Here is a 24,476-nt window from a genome sequence, read left to right as displayed (position 1 = left end):
TAGTGACACCTCATACCCCAATACTTGACACCCTACATGATTAGACTCAGGGTCACAGCATGCCTCCACTCAGTGGGGAGAGTCCTTCCTAACTTCAATTAGCTCATATAGTAAAAGAGGAGACTACTTCTTGAAGTGGGCAGATACCAACGCAAGGCTATTGGGGTAACAAAACATCAGGGGGACATGATCATAAAAAGGAATACAGTAAATCCCCAATAAGTGGCACAAATGGAGAGACATGAATTGATTGATAAAGAATTCAAAATAATTGCTATAAAAATGGTCAGGGAGCTAAAGGAGAATGTAGAAAAGAAATCTAATAATATAAAAATATATACAAAAATTCATTAAAAAGATAGAAAACAAAAGAGAAACAAACAGAAATTTTGGAGATAACTACAATACTAAACAAAAAAAAAAAAAAAAAGGAACAGAAAAAGGTATTCCACACAAAGGAGCAGAAAAAGAGATTCCACTCAAAAGTGAGTAGGGTACCTACAGTTATACCAGAAAACATAAATAAGTCAACAATATAATGATATAATTTTTTAAATATTTTTATAAATATATAAAAATGATTAAAAAACCCCACCCTACAGCACAGTATCTAAATATAGAGATCAAACATTAAAAGATCTGAAGGGACTAAAAGATAAAATAGTAAGGAACCTAAATACCAGCTCTCAAAAAATGATAGATCATCCAGACAGAAAATCAACAAGGAAACATTGGGCTACAAATATACTTTAGACTAAATGAACTAACAGACACAGAGCATCCATCCAACAGCAACAGAGCACATGCTCTCAAACAAACACAGAATATTCTCTAGGATCATATGAGAGATCAAAAAACATATTTTAAAATATTGAAATTATACCAGGTTTCTTTTCTTTTTGAAATAGTATGAAGTTAGAAAAAATAATAGGAGGAGAACTAGAAAAAATATGTGTTAAGTAAACAACACATTCATGGACAATTGATCAAAGATGAAATGAAAAATAAATCTTGAAAATAACAAAAATAGAAAAACTATAAACCTAAGTCTAGATGATGCAGTAAAGGCAGTTTTAAGGTGGGAAATTTAGAATAATAAATCACTACATTAACATTTAATAAATATCTTAAATAAACAACATAACTTTATACCTGAGGGAACTCAAAAATAAAAAATGAACCTAGCACAAAGTTAGCAGAAGAAAGGATATCACAAGGATTTGAGCAATATATCAGGTTAGAGGAAACTAAAGACATAAGTATGTATAATGTCTGATCCTGGATTGGATCCTGGACCCAGGAAACAATAGCACTAAATAGTACATTAATGATAAAATTGGTGAAATTTGAAAATGGGGAAATTATGTTATTTCAGTCTTAAATTTCCGAACTTTGTATTTCTTTTGTTTATATATGTAAATGCACTATATTTAGAGTGAAAGGCTCATAGGCTGTCCATCTTACTTTTTTTAAAAAAGATTTATTTATGCATAAAAGAACCTAGGTACAGGTCAGAGGTGTGGGGGTGAGAGGATTCACCTAAGACAGAGTGGGGAACAGAACAGACAGGACAACTGAAATACACTGCTGAGGGGAGCAGTGGGCAAGTTAGGAGAAGTCTGCTGTGCCATGTGGGTAGCTCCCTGGCCGGGGATCAAACAATGCAGTGGCTGCGGATAGCTTCATAGTGCTGCATCTTAACTCCTTGCGCCATCAGGGAGGCCCTGTCCAACTTACTTTCAATGTAATTTTTTTTAGAAAAAAAAAAAAAAGCTCATCTGTCTATAGAGGGAGAATTGTAAAGAATATAGAGAAAATATAAACAGTTGGTAATTCTGGTATATATGCAAGTTCTTTGTACTATTCTTATGGCATTGAAATTATATTAAAATGAAAAGTAAGGCCTCCCTGGTGGTGCAGAGGGTTAAGTCTCAGCTCTATGAAGCTATGGACAGCGACTGCAGCACGAGTTCGATTCCTAGCCAGGCAGCTAATGCACATGGCAGAGTAGACCTCCCCTGTCTTGCCCGCTGCTCCCCTCAGCAGTGTATTTCAGTCAATCTGCCTGTTCTGCTCCCCACTCTGTCTCTCATGCCTCAAACCCGCCCCGCACCTCTGGCCTATACCTAGCTCTTATATTCATAAATAAGTAAAATAAATCCTTAAATAAAATAAAAAGTAACCCTCCACACCAAGTAAATAAAAGTGACAAATATACAACTGAAACTCAAACTTCTTGAACATATATAAAATTTGGCAGAGTTCATTTTGGCCTAACCTCTTTCAGAGCCTTCTTCCAGGTTATCTATTATAGATTAGCAGAATCTCAAACAAGCTTCAGGGGATTGTGCTTAATCTTCTGTTGGGTTTCTAAAAATGATGTATAATCAAACTTAACAATTTATTTTTGGAGAATAGCTCTCAAGGATGAAGGCTATAACTTTGTATAATTAATAATAAGCAATTCTTATCTATTTAGATACTAAAACTGGTAGCTGCTGGGAACAGTTCCTAAAGATAAAACATTTCATCAACACAAAGAAACACATATTTCTAATTTTATTACTCCAAGATAGCATTTCCCCAATTAACTGAACTTAGTAGGAGGCCATTAACTATGAGTTATAGATAAAGGGAATTAAAACAAAGTCCCAGTATATGCTATTTGAAATTGTGACTTGATCAGCCAGAACATTTTTACCTATACTAATTAATATGGCGTTATAAAATTTAGATTTCATGAAAATCAAAACAATTGAAGAGTGATGTTATGTGTATATTACTTTTTCTTATCCCAATTTTGTGCACATAATTATTGGTTAATGCAAAGCAATAAAGCTACAAGTAGTAGACTCTTGATTTCTCAACAAAATGAGTATTACCAAATGAATACTTAAATAGTTAAGAAGAAACCCATGTTGTCCTCATTGAAGGCAGAATATAAGAGACTCAGACCAGCAACTCATTAGGAAGAAAGTTTGTGACTCTATAAAGTTAAGAAGAGTTCTGTGCAACTAAACATCCTCTAGCTAAAGGTATACTTAAGTAATTATATCTCAAAATAGACTTTCTTTTTCAGTCCTTTACTATTACTAAGCATAAAGCTTCATACCATTGAAAATTTGATGAAAAGAAAAGAGCCAGGAGAAAATAATGTAAATCTATATAAATTGAAGATGATATCAACAGGTTCAAAGTTTGTTTTATTCTATGCTATTGTTTGTAGTTCACTGTATTGTTGTTGCACTGTAGTTTTACACAGTGCTAACTGACTTATTTAACAAGTTAGTTTGGAGTTTTCTTAAAAATGACTATATATTTTTTTAAATAATAAATTTTATTTTTATATTCCCCCATACAATTGCAAACGCCCCATTCTGACCCCAATCCTTCCCCTCCCTCCCCCCACCCCCCAAAAAGTGTCTCTGGTTCATAGTTTTTTGTTGGTTTTGATTTTCACTTTCTTATATTCATTTTCCTGGTCCCTTATTTAAGTTTTCTAGATTCCTGCTATGAGTGAGACCATCCGGTATTTTTCTTTTTCTTTTTGGCTTATTTCGCTGAGCATGATCCCTTCCAGCGCCATCCATGTTGCTGCAAATTGCATGTGTTTATCTTTTTTGAATGCTGAGTAATATTCCATGGTATATATGTACCACATCTTCTTGATCCAGTCATCTATTTTTGGGCATTTGGGTTGTTTCCAAAGCTTAGCTATTGTAAACAGGGCTGCTATAAACATAGGGGTGCAGGTGTATTGTAACTAAACAAAAGTTTTTGAAAACATTCAGACTGATTCAAATTTGCATACTGTTAACATAATCTGTGTTTTCTATTCTACCCAAAAGTCAGTGGGATGAGAGAAACACTAAATTATTGCTGACATTAGAAAACAAACAAAAAAGAATACCATTAAGAAAGATATTGGAGATTCCATCCACATTATGGTGGAATAGGGAGGTTTTGATAGATCTTTCCCCTAAGGACAAGTCTCATCAACTCATTGCCTGTATAGGAGGCACAACCTATACATCCTTTCCTGGGTGGTGTGTGGGTGATTGCTTACTGTGATGGTGGGAGAGAGAGGGCAAGGCCATTGTGGGCAGAGCAGACATTCAAGCCATCCAAACAAGCTGGAGGTTGGGTTTTTCTGCTCTATTCTTGTTCTACAGAGGGATTTATTGCATTTGGAATCCTGTTGTGTCATTTGTTGTTACTGTCTGTGCATATTGTACTTGGTTTTGCTACATGTTCGAAGGGAAGGGCTGCGTCATAACCTATCCTTAGCATGTCATCCGAATGAGAAATTTTTGTGTGCTTTATGTTAATTAAAGAAAATTAATATTATGCATTTTCACAAATCTTGATTGAAATCCATACTTGTCATATTCATATTTCTTAGGCGTTAGTTTTAGGCATTTAAAAATACTATTATAGCATTTGAGAAAATATTGGTGAAAATTCAGGTCTCTAGAAGTTGCCAAAACTCACATTAAATAATTATTATACAAGTATTGTTTTTTTCTCTCCTGGAAAATATTTATATATATATATATAAATATTTATATATAAATATATATATAAACTTATAAGAGAAATAATCACTATTGAAGTGCAATAGGAGTATAAAGAATAAATTTTCAGTATGAACATTTTTCTGACCAAGATAAAATTTAGAAGACTTCTATTTGATATTTGAGATATCAGATGCAGAATGTGGCGATCTGAGAAAATGGGAACATATTAAAATCAAAACTAATGTGTTACCCTAATTAAAATAAAAAATGTGTTATTGATACATTAAAAGTACTGTTCCAAGTGTGTAAAGTGATTTTTTTTTTAAGAATTATAAATTCTTTTTTTTTTTTCCTAAAGATCCATCCATTTATTCATACAAGCACTGGGCACAGTCAGAAGTATGGGAGGGTGAGAGAATTCACCAGAGCCAGAGCGGGGAGCAGAGCAGGCAGAAGGACCTAAGCACACTGCTGAGGGGAGCAGCGGGCGGCAGGAGAGGTCTGCGCCAGGTGAGACCCTCCTCTGAGGCAGGCTGCACCTCCTATGCTGTCTCTTGACATGGACCGGGCATTGGAGGAGACTCCCGAGAAGAGGGGAGTTCCTGTGTTCCCCCCTAGAGGGAAAGTTGTACTTCCCAGAAGAGGGGAGTTCTTGCACTTCCCAAAGAAGATCTGAACTAGGGAGTCTCCATGGCATAGCCTGCTAATACTCTCCTCTTTGTTCTTGGTTAATGCTGAAGTAAGTTATTAATTGGCATGTGAAAACCTAATTCGGACCCAGGTGACAATTGGCTTACTGTTCTTATGCATGAACTATCACAAAAGAAGTAAAAATTGTTAAAGATATAGTTAGGATAGAAATGTTTTGGCCCTGAGAACTATGGAGAACATGCTGCCCTGAACCAGCTGCGCTTGGAAACCATATCCTAACCTGGGGGGTATGCGTTTGTGGCAACAGTACATCTCCTGGTGTACAGTTCGTAGGTTGTGTGGAGGTTAGGTATTTCTAGTTAAAAGTTAGATTTCTGTAGAACTAAAACAGTATTGATGAGTTCCTTTAGATCACTTTGAGGTAATTGATAATAGGCTAGATTAATTGAGTACTAGGGAATGGGTTGATTTTAGTAATATAGCATAACAATGGACTTTCATGTCCACCCCAAAATTAGGAAGGCTTGACAGGATGATTGATTGTTACTGAACATTGTACTGTCTTAGACAATTGATTATTGCTAGAAAATAAGTTGTACCAAGGAGAATAATCGTCCCTGCTGTTTCTCTTAATCAGATCAGAGTAGTGTCCTTTTGTAGTATGAGATCAAGAGGGTCTTTGTATGTTCATGAGAAAATATGTAATGATTGTCTCTGTTCTGCTTTGATGCTTATGCTGATGTAATTTCACCGCTGGCCTTAAGGTATAAATAAAGACCTGCTGAGACCCTGAGAAGGAGATACTTGCACCAGAGAGAGTGTCAGTGTCTCCTCACTACCTCATCTACCTCACTCCACTTCCCCTCAGCCCTCTGGAAAAACTTCACCGATGCTGCCTCTCCTTTCTGAAATACCCGACACGACTTCTAGCTGAAGCTGGTCAACAGCATTCCTCCGGTGGCCGGGGAGCAGCCAGGGATCGAACCAGAGCTGCAGAGGCCACGGGGAGCCTCGCAACTCAGTGCTCAACTGCTGCGCCACCGGGGAGGCCCTGTAAAGTGATTTTTATCATTCTTCAGAGAACTGTCCATATATTATTTTATTCCAATGTTTTATTTGTTAGAAATACTGGTGACCTAAGAAATGAGAATTAAGTGAAAATTCTGTCAAAACTTTAAATTTACCAACCATAACACTCACCATGCAATTGCAAATCAATAAAATATTAAGTATTTGAGTCTCTAATATGTACTAAGCATCAGAGTGACATATACAAAGGGAGCTTCATGAATTGGAAAACATATTCCAGAAATGGTAGATTAAGTCCCATTTATCTTATTCAGTTGTCAATTTCTTAATCACATCGTACTTTGAAAATGAAAATATCAAACAGAGTAAATAGTTTGAGAGTTTTGGGCAGTAAATATTTATAAACTACTAAATATAGATAACATTTTAATACTGAATTAGAACCTGATCACCTTAATATTTTTAATTGGTGATATAATTGTAATAAATTAAAACATTTAACTAACAACCCAACCTAGCCATTTGCAGTTGTGTTTCCTATGTAACCCAGGAAATGTCATTCAAAATTCTGATGAAAGTATTTTCTGAAAGAAAAGAAATTTAGTGCCTCCCTTTCACTAGACTTTGCATCATTTTCATTTTGAAGGCCTTATTACTTACTCTTGCCATTTTTTGTCCTGAGAAACATGCTTTAATCTGTTCTTGGAAATTGAAGCTTCCTTTAAACTCATTTCACTAAAATAGCCTCAAAAATACTTGTAGGACTGTGATGGGGACACAAACATTTGAGTTGTTATAAAAATCTGATTATTTTTTGTAAATACCAATGAAACATGCCTTTTACTCAGTTAAAAGATCTTTTAAAGTACAAGATAGAATTGCTTTATTTTTTAAATCTGAAGTTGCACAAGCATTTGAAAATCAATTTAGTAGCATTTCTTTTTCTCTGCTTCACAAGATCTGTCAGAAAACAAAAAACAGTATAAATGCAGTGTTGGTCCAAAGCTGGGGAGCAGATAAACAATTGCAGTTGACCTTTCCATTGTTCTGTTTGAAAGAGTTAATTAAATGCTTGTTTGGTTTTCTTGATGTGATGGTGGTAGTGTAGATGTTGTTTCTTAAAAATATTTTTTTTCTGGGCCTCCCTGGTGGTACAGGTGGTTGAGCACTGCGCTGTGAAGCTGTCCACAGTCTCTGCAGCTCAGATTAGATTCCCACCAGCAGGGGAGAAACCCACATGATGCAGCAGACCTCTCCTGCCTCGCCCCTTGCTCCCCTTGGCTGTGTATTTTGTCAGTCTGCCTGTTCTATTCCCCCCTCTGTCTCTGGTGAATCCTCTCACCCTCCCGCAGATCTGGCCTATACCCCAGTTCTTGTATAAATAAATAAATCTTTAAAAAATATTTATATTTCCCACCTATGAATCTAAGAAAGGGAGAGAGATGAAGATGAAAGAATTTTTCCTTCTACAACTCTTAAAGTTGGGGTGCTACAAGTAAATTTCAAAAGATCATTTTAAGTGACAGGAATAGAAAGGGGTATTTACAAAAGTCAATAGTTATTTTATGTAATGTACTAAAAGAAATCATATTCCTAGAATATATCTGTTGTTTTGAACAATGTCTCTAATCTCAATTATCTTTATTTTAAATAATGAAAACAGTAATTAATAATTATACTATAGGGGCTCCCCTGGTGGCACAGCGGTTGAGCGCTGGGCTGCGAAGCTGCCCACAGCCTCTGCAAAGCCGGTGAGGGTTCCACATGGTGCGCAGACTTCTCCTGCTGCCCGCTGCTCCCCTCAGCAGTGTACTTCTTCGTCAGTCTGCCTGTTCTGTTCCCTGCTTTGGCTCTGGTGAATTCTCTCACCCTCCCGCGCTTCTGACTGTACCCAGTGCTTGTATAAATAAATAAACAAATCAAAAAGAAAAAAAATACATAATAACTAAGCCACAGATGGGTATTTGGTTTTTTGTTCCTGTTTGGTTTGTAGAACAAGTTTACCATATTGGGTATCAAATTACAACATGATTAAGGAATTAATTAATAAAATATAAGAAATTCTGTATTAATCACTTTCACTTCACCTGAGGGGACATAAATTAGTATCTCAACTTAGAAAATTTGAAGTTGAGTAGAAGTTAAGGACTACTGAACCATTCATTCATTCATACATTTAACGCATTTTTATTGAGCAATTACTATGTGCTAGGTATGTTCTAGTTCCTATAATCTAAAAGATTGAGTATGCGTTCGTAAGGTAGGTTCCTCACAGAAGGAATAATTTGAAAAAAGGTATGGAGGTAATAGGAGCAAGACAATTTGTAAGAATGGCAAGTATTTTAAGGTGACTGAAATATGAAAAGAGTAATTATAGGAATACTGTAAGAAAAGTTAATAGTCAAAGATTTTGATGCTGAGGAATTTGAACCTCATGTTATAAGCAAAAGGGATACTTTGAAAGTTTTTAAAAGAGATTTTGCCAAAAGAGATTTTGTCTGGTAAAAAATAAAATGAAATTGAATTATGTTTGCAGTCTAGAATGGGAATTCTAGAAACTGTAGACACATTAGGAAGCTACTGGAATAATTTAGAGAAGTTCTAATAATGGAATTGTTTCAGTATTTATGAAAGTAGAAGTTCTAATAATGAAACTAGTTCAATGTTGCTGGAAAGTAGAAAATAGATCTAAAGATATCTATTTGCTGATATTGCATGTATAGATGATATAGGAGGAAAAAACCAATATTAGCTTTGATCTCCCTAGGTGTCTAACTTGAGAATTTGATATAGTCATTGAGACGATTAAAACATAGGAAAAAAAGAGATTTGGGGGTAATTAGAAAAAGCCTGATTTTCTGGATTTTGCAAATACATTGTGATTGGGAATTGGTATACAGATTTGAACTTAAGGTTGCTATTCTTGGCAAACATAACGAATTTGCTTTCATTGTCTATAAGATATAATGAAAGCTACAAAAATAAAACATGAAGGGAAATTATATATTGGAATAAAAATAGAACTGAGCAAGATTTATTTAATGAATAGATAGCACAAGAGCAAAGGGAAGGAACTCAAAAGCAGATACAAGATAGAAAGATACAGGATAGAGATGCATTAGAAAAGTTAAGGTAGGAAACAGCTTTGGGAAAGAAGCAGTTTTGAATAATGCCAAAGATAACATGGTCAATTAAAAGAAAAAAATCATTAATTTTAGGAAGGATGGGGTCCTTAATATAGATAGGAGGAAGACTTTCAGTAGACTGTTATATCAAAATGTCCATCACATCAAGATGACTAGCAAGAATAAGGTGAAATATATATGTATATATGATAGCTAGATATCTAGCATACATATATGAGTCATTTGAGAAAATTGGAATAATTAAATAGGGAGTCACAAAAGAATATTAAGAAACAAGCATATTGAGATGACTCCTGCTGCTTTGTACAATCATCCTTCTCTTCTTCTAATAAAGAAACATTCTATTGGGAAATGTCTCCTTCCCTACTAACATTCTGCTGCTTCTAGTATATTTGACCCCTGGTACAATCCATTGATTCTACACAACCTCAAGTTCTCTCCATTCCTTACGTACCAGCTTGGAAAAATAAGGTCTCATTTGGAACTAGCCCACATGTGGTAGAAGCCTTAGAAAACACAGAGCCAAGTAAGTAAAGAGATGGATGAAAGATGTTATCATTTATTCCTTGGTATAGTCATGTTCAAGGTTAGCTCTTTCTTTTGAATTTCCAAATTTGTAAACCGATACACTTCCACTAATTTGATTTGTTATTTGTAACTATTAGATCCTGATACTATAAGTTGCTAAAGAGTTAGAGCAGACTACAAGATAGTTACTAAAGAGTTACTAAAAGGAAAGCAGAATATGCAAAATAGAGAAATTACAATAACTGAGTAAGTTCCATAGAGAAGAGAGAACCCAATCACCAACAGTGGGGAAGTATAACCTTGAAAAGAAATAGTCCATTTCAATGTCCCAGGAACAAAAGATGAAACTAAGTATTTATAGCAAGAAAACAAAGGGACAGAACACAAGGATGTAAAATAGGGTGTAAATAAATAGCTGAAGACTGATAAAATAAATAGTTGGCCAGATTACTTCAAGCAGTAAACTCCTCAGTTCTGGAGAAAACAGCCTTTCCAATAAGAAATTTGTCCAGTTTTGTAAAATAGATCTATTCTAACTGATTTACCAAATTTTGAAACAATTTGGTATATGCAACCTTAGTCTAGCAAATTTCTTTGCACAGTACACATACACGCATATTATAATATTACTAAGCTTTTAGAGTCATTTTATCACTCTTTTTATCTCTTGTAAAGGAAAACTAAGTATTTATAATAACACATTTGATGAATACTTCTTACAAATGAGTAATTTTGGAAAGAAACAAGGAAACATAAGATGGGATATGTAGATAATGTGACAAATTAAGTACAAAGTCTGATTTCTTATAGTGAAAGAAGAGCTCACCTTGAAGTGAAATAAGAGATCAGTGTTAGGATAGCATCTGTAAGAAGGTGATTCATACAAGAGGAATTTTGGAATTACTTCAACTGTTTTTGCCATTAGTTTCATATGTAGAGCTGTATGCCAGTGAAAAGTAATGGTATAGGTTACTAAATACACTTCTCTGTAGCTGGGAAGGATCATTGATATGTAGCCTTCCTACTGTTCTTGCTAATATATTTTTATTTACTGTCAATGCTACTGTAAATTTGGGAGTTCGAATTACTTATAATATGCATTACTATACAGCAGTATAGTCACTCAAAATTCTGAAATTTAAATATGACCTTCTCATGAAGAACAGGTTTATTTTTCGTAGTTGTCTGAGGATGGGAAAAGAAAAAGTAAGTCAACCTTGGTGCCAGACTTTCTATCAGAAATAGCAAAAGCAGGGATGTTAAGGGCAGCTATTTTGGCAGCTTGTTAAAAACAAATAGGCAAGTTGTACAGAAAAGGAATAGAAATGGCCCTGTTCCAGAGGTCACTGAAAGACTTGATAGTTATCTTCAGGAATCTATTTGCAAATCTCAAATCCTCTGACAAATAGTGGGAGGAAAAATCTAAACGTAGACAGTAGCAGAATGCTTGCATCAATTACTTGCACTCATGACTGTAATGAATCCATATACTATCACTTCTTCCATTAGCTGAAATGTCTGCTGTGAAGTTGAGTGACCAGAGGTCTCTCCTTAAAATGATTTCAATATGAGAACTTACTCTGAGGCCCTAGTGAAAATTAATGTGGCTGCACCTACTCCAGGGCAGATTTCCATCTCTACCAGTTAACTATTGCCAGGGATCAAGGACAGATGGTAGGTGATGATGCAGACATAAAATGTACTACTCTTATTATTCCTATTTCTTAATTAAAGTATAGAAATAGCCTGTATTTTCACAAAATGCTTCTATTTCTTTAGTATTATTGTTTAACATAGTACCATTATATTCTTTCAAATTACCCTATAAGTAAACAGTTTTTAAATAAATAAACTTAAATGGAATAAGACAAGTTTCAAAAATATATGAACAGACAGGACAGGATCCTATCTTTTTAATATTATTTTAAATACAAACTCTTTAACTTGGCATGAATGGACTTAACCAATTATGGTCCTAAATTTTCCTATTAACTACCTCTGAACAGAAGCTTTAGCTCTATGCAAAATAACTTAGTTTCATTTACCTCTTTTCTGATTTTATTCTCACTGCCTAAAATATCCTTTTTTTTTAGTGCTCTTTCATTTATTTGCTATAAATAATTTATCACAAATCACACAATACAAATACACACACTTGTCTTTTTATAATCTTTGATCATGGAAAATAAATTCAGAGCCAGATGCAGCTGCCCCTCCCCACCCTTGCCATTTCATCTATCATCAATCGTAGCAGACTTTCTTCTGACTCCGGAGGTGACCTCACTGTCCTTCTCAACCTGTACTCCTGTTCTTAGGCAGCCCTTACAAATCAATAGGACAGGGTGCGTAAGATAAAAATGATTTATCATTCTAGATCCATTTCTACATCCTATACACCGGAATAAAATAATCGCTAATCAGGTACAAATGTATGATATGGAAGGGCACAGAGTTTCAGGATGCTGACAATTCTTTTTTTTTTTATTATTATTATTTAAATGGAGGCTGTGTTGGATAAAACAAGTAATACAGAGTAACAACTTTGGGGTAGAGATCAGAGGATGTCAAAGATAAAGGTTAAAGTTTGAAATGTCCTTGAAACGTCTGCATTCAGGGATGTAGATGGCAGTTGGATGTTCAAGTCTGAAGGACAAAAATACATTTTGTTAGGAGACTACATGTAGGCATTTCTCAGTGTCAAAAGTTAGGAAAAATTATCACTATGGATGAGGTCACTCATAGATCATGTAATGTGGAAATGAGAGAGACAAGTTATGAAACCTACATGTGAAATAAAGAAGGGGAAGTTTGATAAGCCAAGAAACAATGGGTTGAGTAAAGACTGAATTTCCCAGTGGCAGAAAAAAATGCTAAACTGTGGTCTATTGAAATAAAATGGTATGTGTATACAAAGGCTTTATGCATACAAGAGCTGGAGTACAGGCCAGAGATACTGGGGGTGAGAGGATTCACCGGAGACAGTGGGAAACAAAACAGGCAAACAGACTGCTGAGGGGAGCAGCGGGCGAGACAGTAGAGGTCTGCTTCGCCATGTGGGTAGCCAATCCCTTGGCTGGGGATTGAACTCGTGCTGCAGTGGCTGCAGCGAGTTTCATAGGTTGGGTCTTAACCCCTTGCACCACCAGGAAGGCCCTAACATAGCTACTTTAACGGTGTTTATTTTGCCAATCTATGAACTGAGAATATCTTTCCATCTCTTTTTTCCTTCTACTTGTATCAAAAATGTATCAAAAAAAATCTTTTGGGTGGGCCTCCCCTGGTGGCGCAGCGGTTGAGTGCTGGGCTGTGAGGCTGCCCGCAGCCTCTGCAGCACAGGTTCATTCCCCGGCCGTCGGAGAGGGTCCCACAAAAAAAAAAATCTTTTGGGGATCATCAATTCAACCTGCTGTAATATATATTGAATCCTGTTTCAATAAACTAAATACTTACACAATTTTCTCCTCCTGTTTAAATTCAGAGATATGATTCTGTTATATATAAAAATAAATACATAGCCCCACTCTAGAGAACCTCTGAGAAACAGAAAACAAAAAGAAATAAAGCCACAAAGCACATAAGGTATAGTGAGGAAGGTCACCCTTGGTAATAGCAATGGGCAGTTACAAGGAAGAAATGTTAATTGAAGAAGATTAGGGAAGAAAGGTAGAAACTTATTTTGAGTGGCTAACATTTTGATTCACAATTACTGGAACCAACTGCTGATGGCTGCTGCTCTCTGTTACTAAAAAAGAGAATAGCCAGAGATCAGCTTTCAGGCACCTCTCAATAAAAGTAGAAGAGAGTCATACAGGATATGTCAGGTACAAAGATAAGTGAAAAATAAGCAACAAATATTAAATAGAATCCTGAGAGGCAGGAAATCTAATCAATGGAAACCGACATGTATCAAAACACGTAACAGCAACTAGAATAGTGTATGTGTATCTACAGAGAGATACAGGAGGATACAACACCCACAGTGCAAATATGTGATTGTGAAAGATATACAGACTTTTAAAATGTAAAAATTATAATTCTGAAATTAAAAAAAAAAACCCTGATTGTATGGACTAAAAAAGAAGATGAACACAGTTGATGAGCATCTAAGTGCCTTGAAGCAGGTCAAGAAATGAGCTAGTAATGCAATTCTAAAGGTAACATGGAAGGAAGCATGAAACAGACAGAAAAAATGCAAGAAATATTTACACTTCTATATAGAAATAATGTAGTTCCAAGAAAAGCAGCATTTATAGACTACTACTTAAAATATTCTAAGCACTTAGCACACGCTAATTTATTTAATTCTTATAAGACTTAGAGGAAGAGAGGTTTTTTCCCTAATGTAGTTTCTGACTTTATTTATTTATTTATTATATATATTTATTACATCATCCTTCATTTTTGTACAATGTATGATTTTCTGTGAAACTCCCACCACCAATTCACCCATACATTAAAGTCACATAGCTAATAAACAGAGCAGTCAGGGGATAGAACTTAGCAATCACGTACCAGAGGGCAGCTCTTAACCATTATGCTAAACAGCCAAGGCAAGGAAATAACAAGCATAGACAGGAAGCGGAATTCAGTGATAGCCAAGAAAGTCCCAAACTGAAAAAAAGACAGGGAACATCCCTGAGAACAAAAGCAATAAAATGACAAGCCAGATGACAAATGATCCATTCTATTCATAGTTTTTTTTTTTTTTTTTTTTTTGGTGGGACGTTTGCCGGCAGCCAGGGCACAAACCGGCGCTGCAGAGGCTGCAGGCAGCCTTGCAGCCCAGCGCTCAACCACTGCGCCACCAGAGGAGGCCCTCACAGTTTTTTTTTTTTTTTTTAGGGTTCCAGGCTAATTAAAAAAGTTAACACAGAGGAAAGAAATTTATGTATTTGGTAATTTACAAAGTTTTTCTTGATCTTTTAGCAGGTTTTCTAAAATCACCACCTAGTTTAGGGCTAAGAGAAACAAAATAAAGAAACAGACAAAACTAAACCAAACAAACCCTACACTTAAGACTGAATTATTATTGCAGAACTTGTCCACTAGAGGGGAAGGGAGACGGTGGGATAAAGGTGTGGGTGCCCAGTAGTCTAGGTGGAGGATTACATGTGCTATGGTGGTGGTTGTGGTATAGTAACAAAGATCTGAAGAGGTGTGGCCCTATTTTCCTAAACATATACAGTATTGGAAACTCATATAAACTGATGATACCTCAATAAAAAATTTAAAAAAATCAGGGTTAAGGATTGTTCCACTTCTATGTGCAATATAGAGAAATAAAACAAAGGGTCAGACAAAAAATTAAATAATAAAACTAGGAAGTATGACTCCCAGAGCGTGAGGGAGAAAGTGGTAGTAGGTTGTAGATGGGGGCCAATAAACTATGGTGGAGGATTCTGGGTGCCTTAGTGTTGGATAGGGCATAGTAACATGCCTCTGAAGAGGTGTAATCCTTTAACTCTCAGTCATACAGAGATGTAACCAATGTTACATCAATAAAAATAAAATAGGGGGCCTCCCTGGTGGCGCACAGGGTTAAGACACAACCTCTGAAGCTGTATGCAACCACTGCAGCATGAGTTCGATCCCCAGCCAGGGAGACTCCCACATGGTGCAGTGGACCTCTCCTGCTCCCCTCAGCAGTGTATTTCAGTCAGTCTGCCTGTTCTGCTTCCCACGCTGTCTCTCACCCCTCACACCTTTGGCCTATACCCCAAATCTTATATGCACAAATGGACTAATCTTTAAAAAATAAATAAAGGGCCTCCCCTGGTGGCGCAGTGGTTGAGCGCTGCGCTGCGAAGCTGCCTGCAGCCTCTGCAGCAATGGTTCGATCCCCGGCCACCATCCAGGGTCCCACATGGCGCGACAGACCTCTCCTGCCGCCCGCTGCTGCCCTCAGCAGTGTACTTCGGTCCTTCTGCCTGCTCTGCTCCCCGCTTTGGCTCTGGTGAATTCTCTCATCCTCCCATGCTTTTGACTGTACCCAGTGCTTGTATAAATAAATAAATAAACAAACAAACAAACAAATAAATAAATCTTTAAAAAATATTAAGGGCCTCCCTGGTGGCGCTAGTGGTTGAGCGCTGGGTTGCGAAGCTGCCCGCAGCCTCTGCAATGTCGGTTCGATCCCCAGCTGCTCCCCGGCCACAGGAGGAGGGTCCCGCATGGTGCGCAGACCTCTCCTGCTGCCCGCTGCTCCCCTCAGCAGTGTACTTCGGTCCTTCTGCCTGCTCTGCTCCCCCCTCTGGCTCTGGTGAATTCTCTCACCCTCTTGCGCTTCTGACTGTACCCAGTGCTTGTATAAATAAATAAATAAATCTTTAAAAAAAAATTAAATAAAATAATAAAATAAAATAAAACTTAGTGTTTATTAAGAAGGGGTATTTAAGCCCTAAGTTGTATTTTTCTAATTAATCACCATGAAACAATAAATACAAACATTATTAACAGGGAGAGTGACTCCAATAGAAGGAGTATTCACATGACTAAGCTATAGAAATGCAATACTTCATTCTAAATACATCTACACATTTTGTTATTGTCTTTCTCTTTATTGTTTTTACACTTACAGAGGGCTTCCTTGCCTATGTCTGATTTTTCCTAAATTATTTTGTTGATGTAACCAAAATTACCAATGCTACCATGATATTACTACACATACCCTTAACTGACAGGATTAAATATTTATTATCAGTCCAATAGAGCAAGATTCTGAGAAATTAAGGAAAGAGAAGACACACTTTTATGAAATTTTGCTCAATGTTGGCAAGTTTGGATGGACTAAATGCACTGAAAAACATGTAGAACTTTTCATTGAATAAAGACTGATTCAAAATGAAGAATAGTAACTAGCCTTATATATAAGGAGATTACAGTTAGCATAATTTCATGTAACTTTATGCAACATAACACAGTATGGGTATTAGAAAATTGATGAAAATGTTCTTCAGAGATTAGATTGATGAGAGACAAACCCAAGAAACTAAAATTGCGATTCCTTTCCATGACATGTAGCATTTTATTTAGCAAACACAGCATTTTATTAAGGAACAACGAAGCAAAATTTTTTATACATAAAATGCTATTTTCTTTTTTTTTTTTAAAGAAAGATTTACTTATTTAAGTATTCAAGAACTGGGGTACGGGCCAGATATGAAGGAAGGTGAGAGGATTCACCAGAGACAGAGTGGGGAGCAGAACAGGCAGACTGACAGAAAACACTGCTGAGGGGAGCAGAAGGCGAGACAGGAGAGGTCGGCTGTGCCATGTGGGTATCTCCCCGGCTGGCCGCGATCAAACCTGCGCTGCAGAGGCTGCTAACAACTTCACAGTACTGCGCTCAACCATCTGTGCCAGCAGGGGAGGCACTAAAATGCTATTTTAGAAGCAAATTTTAAAAGAATTCATAGATGGATATGTTATAGTTTCATTTAGGAATTAATCCCTATAATTAACATCACAGTGTAACTGGGGGAAATTTCTTTGGCTACCAGAGAGGATCCACACACTCAGTTCAGAATATTATTGTGTGCTTTTAACTATACTCAGCATAGTTGAGAAGAAAACATCCTAAAATCTGTTTTCTAATGAGCCATTTTATAGAGTACTGACACACCAGGAGCAGTAGCAACTAGCCTAACTCAATCACCTGGCCCACAATGGCATTTTATATTTCATATACATGTACTATTTTTATATTAAAATTTGTTATCTATCATAATATTTCAATTAATTTGATATTTAATTTTAATGGGGTTTTGAATACATATAGCTTAGAAAATAATTTTAAAAACAGCTAATAGGTGACCATCAGACTAATTAAGTGAACGCCACCAGTTGACTAAAGTTTTACCCAAATGAGAGTGGTTATTTACAAAGAGGTAACTACTATCTTGAAGAGGGTATAAGTCATTCACTTGACTTTCATTTTACCACCCACATAAGAAAGCCTATATATATGTGTATCATTTGTTTTGAAGATTTGTGCAAAAGCATTCTCCATAACTTGGCTCTGCTCAGTAAGTCATACACGCCTAATGTCATTTCTGTCAATGACAAACCAAAGATAATATTTCTTATATAGCATCTAGATGATACACAGTAGGCTATACCATTTAGGTTTGTGTAAGTACAACCAAACAGTCCATTTCTTAGAATGTAGCCCCATCATTAAGCAACATATAAATATACTTAGATTGTTTCCAATTTCTTGCTATCACAATTTTGATAGGAATATATCTTGTAAATATCTCTTGAAGCAAATATGCCAAAGTTACTTTAGCCTCTACACATGGGAATGCATTTGCTTGATGACAAAGCATAACTGTGCTGAAATATTTTTAGTGAAAATCACCAAAGTGAGTGTTTTATCATTTATACTCACACTAATATTAACATTGAACACAATTTTTAATTTTGGCAAAAATGTGGCTATGTTCTGGAATTGAGTTGAATTTTTATTACTAGAGTCCTGACTACTACTAAAGCTTAACATTTTTAGAAATAAATTTATGGAACATCTATATTCCTTCTCTAAGATGCCTATTAATTAATATCTTTTATCCACTTTTAATGAATCATCTGTTCATACTGCAAGTGTTCTGAACATTATCTTCCTGTTATAAATCTTTCACAGATTATTACTTGTACATTCTTCTCCTAAGGTGCCCTTTGATAGACACCTGTTCTTTCTTTTTTTTTTTTTTTTTTTTACGGGTATCAAATTGCTTTGTTTGAAGGAATGATACAAATGAAAGCTATAAGAAGATGTTTTGGTACAACTTATAGAAAAGGCAAAGGTAATCCCAACATGCATGCACAGCCTTGGTGACCAGGAAAGTCACCCCCTGGCTATGAGAAGCCAGCCTAAGGCTTAGCTTAGCTCTTGTCACTGTCTCCCAGAGTGTGCTTGTCAAAGAGATACTTGGCCATGCCAGATTCAGGGGGCCCCATCTTGCGCAAGTTGGTTACATGGTCACCCAGTTCTTTGATGGATTTCACCTGCTCATCCAGGTAATGAGTCTCCAGGAAGTCACACAAATGGGGGTCGTTTTTGTCAGTAGCCAGTTTGTGCAGCTCCAGTAGTGACTGATTCACCCTCTTTTCCAAGTGTAAGGCGCACTCCACTGCATTCAGCCCGTTCTCCCAGTCATCGCGGTCGGTTTCTTGATGTCCTGAAGGAAAATGCGACCACGTCGTTGGTTCTGCAGCTTCATCAGTTTCTCAGCATGTTCCCTCTCCTCATGAGATTGGTGAAGAAAATATTTGGCAAAATTCTTCAAAGCCACATCATCACGGTCAAAGTAGTAAGACATGGACAGGTAGACGCAGGAGGCGTAGAGTTCCAGGTTGATCTGGCGGTTGATGGCAGCCTCCGAGTCCGAGTCCTGGTGGTAGTTCTGGCGCACCTGCGAGGGGAACGCGGTCGTCATGGCAGCAGTGAGGGCTGGGGATGGGTTGGGGGTGGGGGCGAGCGCCGGTTCGATTCTCCGCAAAGGCTGTTGCTATACACCTGTTCTTAATATTTTTCCTAGTGTTAAAAGTTATCAATGTCCCTTTAGGTTACATACCTTTTATGATTTGACTGAAAATTTTTTTTCTTCACCACAATTATATTTTTTTCTATAGGTGTGCATATGTCTTTAATCTATTTAGCATTTATTTGTATATAGTGTGAAGTGGGAATTCAATTTCATTGTAGTATTCAAACATATGACTGAGCTTTTCAATACTATTTAAGGAGTAGGCTCTCTCCTTTGTCCTCTGACTGGCAATGCCCACTCTGCTAGAAATCAAATTTGCATTCATGAATGAGATGCTTTCTGGCTTGCTATCTGGCTTTCTGGCTATCTGGCTTTCTGGCTTGCATTTGTTGACCTCTTTAGCTCTTCATCAACACATGTCAACTTAATCACCAATAAAACTTGGTTCTCAAGAGATTTTTTTTCCTTATTTGTTTCTTTGATAGAGTCCTGACTTTTTTATTTATTATTATTATTTTGGTCTTTTACTCGTTTATGTAGAATCACTTTCCCACGTTCCACTGAAAAACATGTATTTTTTTAATTTAAAAGTGTATTTTAAATTGACGGAGTACTAGAATATTTGTATTTTGTGCCTAAGAACATACTGTTTATTTCTTTTTATTTAGCTGTTATTTAAGTATCTCAGTAAAATTTCTCATATTATAATTGATTGGGTTTAGCAATTTTTACATTTTAATACAATTGTATTCTGACTGATTTTTATTGTTGTACAAAAATGCAGTTTCCTTTTGAATATTGAGATTTATTTAGTAACACGATTGATCCTTATATTTTTAAATTTTTTTTAAAGATTTATTTATTTATACAAGAACTGGGATATGGCCAAAGATGCGGGAGCGTGAGAAGATTCACCAGAGACAAAGCGGGGGGTGGGCATAACAAACAGACCAACCAAAAACAATGCTGAGGGGAGCAGCAGGCGAGGCAGGAGAGGTCTGCGGCTCCATGTGGGTGGCTCCCTGGCCAGCTGGGAATCCAACCTGCGCTAAGGAGGCTGCGAACAGCATCACAGCACTGCGCTCAACCCCTGCGCCAGCAGGGAGGTCCGTTTAATTAATTCTTATGATACGTTTAATTCTAGCCTCAATGATAGCATTATTTATCATTATTTATATTTTTAGCTTTAAAATTTTTATACTTTTTTTCCTTATATCTCTGCATTAGTGAGAATCTTCAATAAATAATATTAAATGAAATTCTAATAATAGAAACCACCAAATTGCTCCCTGCACTCAATTTCAAGAGATAATTTTCAACATATACTATTAAAATATTATTTTTGCGTGTTTTAGTAAAATCATTTACTACACTAACAAAGATCCCTTTTGTTTTTGGTTTTCTGATGTATATATCACAAATTTATATTGAATGATAAATCTTCCTCCTACATCTTCCATAGAAATAATGAGGTGAATCAGATTAATTTTGTTTCTAGTAACTAATGGACTCTGGATTTTTAGAATTTTTTCTTTTAAACTTTTCTATGCATAAAGTCTTTATAATATTTTTATTAGCCACTTAATACCAATAGCATCTCTCTAGTCTAACCTATTATGTCTTTAAAATTAAGAGTATTTTATAATAATATTATAATCCAAGGAATTATATATTTAATTAGTTTATTCAAATAACCCTCCTTTGGTATGTTGAGACTTTTGGTTGAATTTTTTATTAATTTTTACTTTCTATATTTCATTTTCTATAGCTATTGACTTATCTTGTTTAAATAAATTCAATTTCTTAAGTTGGACTCCTAGTTTATTAACTTTTAGTCTTATTTCTGATATAAATTAAGCTCTTAAAGTATAAAGTTTAAGTACTGTGTTAATACATGACAAATGTTTTGAAGTGTGACAATTTATATATTTCCAATTAAATATTTCCTAATTTCCTTTATTAATTTTGATTTTTTTTGTGTGATTTGAGAATTTTGCCATGGTTTCAGTTTTCTAGTTGAAACTTAACATTAATTTCTATCTTAATTCCATTGTAATTAAAGACTCACTATTTTAATTCCTTCTTTTAAACAGTCTTTATATGTTATTCTTTTAAGATTCCTTTAGCAATTTTAATATCACTTTAAACTAATAATCACTAAAGTTAGTATATTTGCTTTTCAACTTAACAAAGACTATATATTTCAACTTTTATCCTATCTTCTCGCTTTACATGTTACTTTTACCTTGCTTTAGTTCTGTTTTATTTCCACACATAGAATGTATTGCTACAAGTTTAGATAGTGTTTTTTAGAATTTATGGGCACATACTTCAATACATTTTTTCTAATTTGTTATCATATTTCAGACTTTACTTCTGTTATCATTTTTCTTACTCCTGAAATTCATTCATTGGAGTATAATTTAGTGAGACTATAGGCAGTAAATTCTTTCAATGTTTATTTTTTGCCTGAAAAATGCCTTTACTTGGCCTTTATTCTTGAAATATATTTCCATCCCATCTAGAATTCTGGTTTGACATTTATTTTTTCAGCACATTGACAATAATTTTCCGTGGCTCTTTGTCTTCTATTCCTGCTTCTGAGAAGTCATTAATTAGTCAAATTGCTGTTTCACTTTTAGGTAAATTGGATTTTTTTCTTGGCTTGCTTTTATGATCACTCTATCTCAGTGTTTATCTTTCCTTTGAATAATTTTGATGACTTTAAATGTAGATTTCATTTTTTTTTGCTTTTATTTGTTTTGCTGCTACTTGTGAGAAATTATTTTTTTCAATAATGTTGGAAAATTCTCAGCTATGATTTCTTTGCATATAGACTTTCCCCCTAAACCTATATTAATTCTTTCTAGAATCCAATTAAATACTCCCTAGACTGACTCAACATCTCCTCAGAAAAATGTCTCTATGATAAATTTTGAGTAATTCATTTGAGGTTTTCAATTATCTCTTGGACCATGGTTAATAATTCATTGAGGTTTCTTTTTAATTTGAATTATAATATTTTTCTATTCTAGAAGGTTGATATTTTCCAAATACTCCTGATTCTTCTTTTGCTAGATTGCATTTTCAAGCTTCTCTTTCATTAAAAGAATACTAAATCATAATTTAGTTTATACTTTGATATGTGGTATTTTTACCCTTAAATCTTTGTGGAAATGTTTGTTAAATTTACTAATGTTTGTTTTACTCTCAGTCATGGAGGGTTTTCTCTGTTTCATGACTTTTATCCATGATTACTGTATTTTCCTTAGAATGTTAATTTGGTAGTAAGTGACGTCAAAGTTAAAGTTGCCATTTCTCTAGAGAAGAGTTGCATTTACTTGTGTATGCTCCCTGACACTCCTTTAAAATAAGTACAGTAAGTCTTCATTGACATAAAAAATAGTTTCTTGGAAAATGCTACATAATGAAAAATGAAAGTAGGCCCTCAAATAATGTTAGTATCATTTTTTCAATGCTGGTGAAGATCTTTTTTTCCTTTCAGTATAGTGCAACAACACTGAATGAAACAATGACATTTGAGGACCTGCTTTAAATTTGTGGTTGTTCATATCATGATTATTATGAATTATATTCTATTGAGGAGGATGAATTAATTTTCAGGGTTAATATTCCCCCTCGAAGCACCCCAGGTGTCATGAACAGATGGCTTAGAATGTTTTTGGTCTATATTTTGCCTCTGTGGTGCTTTAATTTCACCCTCTTCTTTCACTACATGCTCCCTGATCAGGCCAAAGATGGAAACCTTATATCCCAGTTTGTCTTCTTATGCTCCATACCTTGGTACTTCCTCGCATTTATCTTTTGTCTCTAGGTTCCTGTAAGTTGGGTCATGGTTTCCAACATTCCACAAAATTCTGTCGGTGAAGACCACATGCTCCTTACTTCCATCTAGAATTCCAGCTTTTTTTCATATTCCTAATTTTGTGGATTTCCTTATTTTTGTGCATTTTTAGCAAAGGAGTTTTACTTTGTCCATCATTATGACAGTCACACATTGTGTATCTATGAAAACACACTGTCTAAAAATAAAGTACTTAAGCCATTTTTCAAATAAATTAATATTTTAACAGCCATGTATATAAATAAATAACATTTGCAAAACACAGCATATTAAATAACATTTGCAAAACACTTGGCAGAGTTCTTCACCTAATAAGTTTTGAAATATTTCATCTATATATGATCATTATAACTGAGATGTTGTATTGTTGAATCCTCTATTCACAAGTTATATAAAAACATCTAAGAGATCAGATATGTCATTGCAGATTTCACAACAATCTCTACAATTCAACTGAAAACAACATTATAAATGGGCAGACCTGTTTCATTTTTGTTATCTATATAATTAAATTAGATAATATTATTGATTCTGATTTCCCTGATTCAACTACATTATAGAAAAATGAAAACACTGAAGGAATTGAAAAAGGGTGATAAATAGAAGAATTTTATTTTGGACACACTATTAAAGTATTGAGCCTTGTTTTATATTTGTAGCATTCATTCATTTGTTTCACTGCCAAACAAATACAGATCATATGTTCAATGGCAATAGAAAACTGATAACTTCTCCCCCTGTTTAGGTTAACATAATGTCTAAGGTTACATTCTATGCTTCCCCCCAAAATTTCTCAGAAATATTTCTTTCTGTATACTTCCTTAGTTGAAGAATAATCAAATTATTAGCATAATAATCTTTTTAAAAATTCAAACTTTTGGGTCTCCCCTGGCAGCGCAGGTGGTTGAGCGCTGTGCTGTGAAGCTGTCTGCAGCCTCTGCAGCACTGGTTCCATCCCAGCCAGCCGGCGAGGGTCCCACATGGCAAGGCAGACCTCTCCTATCATGCCCACTGCTCCCCTCAGCAGTGTATTTCGTCAGTCTGCCTGTTCTGTTCCCTGCTCTGTCTCTGGTGAATCCTCTCACCCTCCTATGCATCGGGTCTATACCCAGGTTCTTGTATAAATAAATAAATAAATCTTTAAAAAAAAATTCAAACTTTTTCAGTATGCCGGATTGCAAAATAAATTGGAAAAATGCCTTATAACATTTGAATTTCAGATAAAAAATGATTTTTTTTAGTAGAAGTATGT

At 35.3% G+C, this 24,476-nt stretch overlaps 1 protein-coding gene and 1 pseudogene across 2 annotated transcripts in view; both read right to left on the bottom strand.

The window, feature by feature from the left end:
• ZNF804B (zinc finger protein 804B) overlaps positions 1–24,476 on the bottom strand; it is a gene marked incomplete at both ends in the record, with an annotated part of 486,249 nt that overhangs the window by 41,109 nt on the left and 420,664 nt on the right. The window lies entirely within an intron of this gene.
• LOC311168629 (ferritin heavy chain-like) lies at positions 18,755–19,308 on the bottom strand (annotated as a pseudogene). Its single transcript has one exon. The product of its transcript is annotated as a ferritin heavy chain-like (transcript).

Source organism: Talpa europaea (assembly GCF_964194135.1).
Source record: "Talpa europaea genome assembly, chromosome: 3".
In the NCBI taxonomy this organism is placed as follows: Eukaryota; Metazoa; Chordata; class Mammalia; order Eulipotyphla; family Talpidae; genus Talpa; species Talpa europaea.
This window is presented reverse-complemented; position numbering and strand designations above follow the sequence as displayed.